This window comes from Nicotiana tabacum, chromosome 9, assembly GCF_000715075.1.
Source record: "Nicotiana tabacum cultivar K326 chromosome 9, ASM71507v2, whole genome shotgun sequence".
NCBI lineage: Eukaryota > Viridiplantae > Streptophyta > Magnoliopsida > Solanales > Solanaceae > Nicotiana > Nicotiana tabacum.
In genome coordinates, this window is record NC_134088.1 from 71807597 (window position 1) to 71811703 (window position 4107).

A 4107-nucleotide genomic window follows, 5' to 3' on the forward strand; every position below is an offset into this window, starting at 1 on the left:
GTGTGAATCCGTTTTGTTTATTATGCCGAAATCTTGTCACGCGTACGTGTACACAATTAATGGCATTTTATTATTAAGATTGTTTTGGCCAAAGTTAACACATACTTCGGTTTTATTTTTGGAAATCACAATTATGCCACGTGAACGTATACATAATCGTGATAAACTAATTAAAGGCGTGCCTAAAGCACTCTATCGGTGTTCAGTATTCTTCCTATATTTTTTAGATTATTGTAAGGTCATGAAATATGGAATTACTTGTGGAAGAAGTGTATGATTTTAGATATTTGAATAAATAAACCATCATATACCAATACCCTACAATCCAACAATTGAATCCCAAACTTATTAGGGTCCAAATCTTCCTAACTTTAAAGCAAGTTTGAATACCATATTTTCAGAAATATGATTAAGTATATAACATTTAGGGACTAATTTACATTATTATTTATAAAGTTTAAAGGCAAATAAATAAAATCACATGAAATAAGATTAAACGAATAGATGAAAGAATAAACCTTTAATGCAAAATTTTCAATTAAATGAGTTTCCAAGAACAGGTACAGTAACTCAGACGAACGTCGAATAAGCATAAGCGAAGAAGAACATAAAAGCTAGTGAACGGAGCTCCAACAGAATCCTCGACCTCGACTATTGACTTCAACTTTTGGCGTGTAAAAAGGAATGTTATGAAGTATTTTTGTTAGGTTTTGGTTGATGAATAGCTAGATTTTTCAAAAAGAAGAGACGAACAAAGAATGACACGAGTAGAAATTCTCTTAGCATAGAAGACGAAAATAAAATTCTCTCAATTCTCTCCTCTCTCTTTTTCTTCTATTTCTCACCCCCTCTTTTCTCCTCACATTTCTCTTCTATTTATAAAAAATTTTGATATTTTTTCAGATTTTGTTTTAATTATTTTATTATTTTTTAATTAAAACAAATTTCCACTTCCCATTTTTCTTCTTTTTTTTAAAAAACAAATAATACCCCACTTTCCTTTACTTTTAGTTTTTAAATTTGCCACTTTTTTTACTTTTATTTCTTTTATTTTCCATTTATTTTACTTTTCTTTTTGTAATTTTCACTTATTTTACTTTTCTTTTTTAATTTGAACTTACTTTTACTTTTTTTTTTAAAACAAATTCAGCTAACTTTACTTTTATTTTTTAATTTCAACTTTCTTTTACTTTTTATTTTTAAAATTTCCTTAAAATTTCCACATTCTTTTACTTTTATTTTTAAAATTTTTCACTTTCTTTTACGTTTTTTTTAAAAATAATTTCCACCTACTTTTACTTTTACTTTTTTATTCCATACTTTTAATTTTCCTATTATTTTATTCCCATCCGAAAATAAAAAAAAATTATTTTTTTCGGTTTGTTTTTTAATTTATTTTATTTTAAAATAAAGATAAAAAATAAAAATAATACTAATAGTAATAATTTTACCTTCTAAAATATTTTTACTTTTTATCCTATAAAAATAATTTAACAAAGCTAAAAAAATATATTAAATTTCTAATAATATTTACATAGTAGAAGATGATAAAATTTCAAATATAGTAAAAATTAGGTGCTCGTAGCTGCCCCTCTTTGTTTGGAAACTTGAAGAGCTTTCAGGCAAAGACTAGGTGAGCCATGTGATTAATTTTTGACCAAACTGTTATTCAAAAGGAAAAGAAATAAAAGATAGGGTGCAATCGAGTCCTGATTTTGGACAACATACATATCCCGGGTTATAGGGGAATCAGGTAGCGTGTAGTTCAAGGAGAATGGTGGAATGATGAGTTGAGGAGTTGAGTAAGGTTCCGTCGAGGCTTCAGTCCACGATCCTGCTATTATATCAAAATAAAAAAGAAACTCAACAAGCCTATCAGCTATGAGTTACAAGTTTCCTATCTATGAGTCTTCTGAAACTTTATCTTGAGTCTTGACTGGTTCTTCATGCAGACTCTCATCTAAACCTTGATGCTCGCTAGCTGTAGGTGTTAGTTCATTGTTCTATAGCTTCTTCTAATCAAAATGGGACTTCAATGCTTGTGGCTTCAGTCACGTCTTGAGCATTCCACATCTTTTCAACTACTTTTGCATTTTGGATTCACCTATTTTTTCTTTTTGTTTATTCTGAATTGAGACTTCTTCTTTTTTCCATCTCGAACCCAGTGCCTCGAGGTAAAACCTACTCAGATACCAAAACACACAAACGAGCAAAAATTTTCTGCCCCAGTTTGCACTAGGAAAATTTCGTGAGTTATTGTAACAAAATTCAAAACTAGTTCTTTATTGAAAGCAATAAAAGGTCGGGAATGATATACCCTGAAAAAAAAAATCAGAGACTAGGGAATGGAGACCATATGTCTAAAATGAAAGAAACTAGGGAGTGGAGACCCTATATTGGAAAAGCGACTAGGGATTGGTGTACCCTGATACTATTAAGGAAAGGTAACCAGGAGATGGCACCCTGTATTAGGAAAACAAAAAAATGTAACCAGGGGTTGGTTCCCTGTATTACTGAAATGAAAATGAATCCCCTGGGTGAAAAGGTTCTACCTAGGATAAACTGCGAAAAGCGAGCCTAGCGAAGAGTACTTCTACCCGGAATATGAGTTGGATCCCCCTAGGCGAAAAGTTTCTACCCGGGTTAAGCTACGTAAAACAACTTGAGCGAAGAGTATTTCTACCCGGAACTATGAGCTAGATCCCCCTAGGCGAAAAGGTTCTACCTGGGTTAAGCTACGTAAACCAACCTGAGTGAAGAGTACTTCTACCCGGAACTATGAGCTGGATCCCCCTAGGCGAAAAGGTTCTACCTGGGTTAAGCTACGAAAAACAACATGAGCGAAGAGTACTTCTACCCGGAACTATGAGCTGGATCCCCTAGGCGAAAAGGTTCTACCTGGGTTAAGCTACGAAAAACAACCTGAGCGAAGAGTACTTCTACCCAGAACTATGAGCTGGATCCCCCTAGGTGAAAAGGTTCTACCTGAGTTAAGCTATGTAAAACAACCTGAGCGAAGAGTACTTCTACCCGGAACTATGAGCTGGATCCCCCTAAGCGAAAAGGTTCTACCTGGGTTAAGCTACGTAAAACATCATGGGCGAAGAGTACTTCTACCCAGAATTATGAGCTGGAACCCCCTAGGAGAAAAGGTCCTACCTGGGTTAAGCTACGTAAAACATCCTGGGTGAAGAGTACTTTTACCTGGAACTATGAGCTGGATCCCCCTAGACGAAAAGGTTCTACCTGGGTTAAGCTACGTAAAACAACCTGAGCGAAGAATACTTCTACCCGGAACAAACTATGAGCTGGATCCCCCTAGGCAAAAAGGTTCTACCTGGGTTAAGCTACGTAAAACAACCTGGGCGAAGAGTAATTCTACCCGGAACTATGATCTGGATCTGCCTAGGCGAAAAGGTTCTACCTGGGTTAAGCTACGTAAAACAACCTGAGCGAAGAGTACTTCTACCCTGAACTATGAGCTGGATCCCCCTAGGCGAAAATGTTCTACCTGGGTTAGGCTATGTAAAACATCCTGAGCGAAGAGTACTTCTACCCCAAACTATAAGCTGGATACCCCTAGGCGAAAAGGTTCTACCTAATTAAGCTACGTAAAACATCCTGGGCGAAGAGTACTTCTACCCGGAACTATGAGCTGGATCCTCCTAGGAGAAATGGTTCTACCTGGGTTAAGCTACAAAAAATAACCTGAGCGAAGAGTACTTCTACCCGGAACTATGAGCTGGATCCCCTTAGGCGAAAAGGTTCTACCTGAGTTAAGCTACGAAAAAAAACCTGAGTGAAGAGTTCTTCTACCTAGAACTATGAGCTGGATCCCCCTAGGCAAAAAGGTTCTAACTAGGTTAAGCTACGAAAAATAGCCTGGGCAAAAAATACTTCTACTCGAAACTATAAGCTGGATCCCCCTAGGCGAAAAGGTTCTACCTAAGTTAAGCTACAAAAATGAGAAGTATGAGCAGTAGTGATGCATGCTAAAAATAAAGGAAAGTGGAGATTTTGAGAAAACTTACCTTTGGTGACATTAGTCCTTTAGGAATCGCCATTCTACACTGCTTTGTTCCTATTGCAAACAATGAAAAATCATGA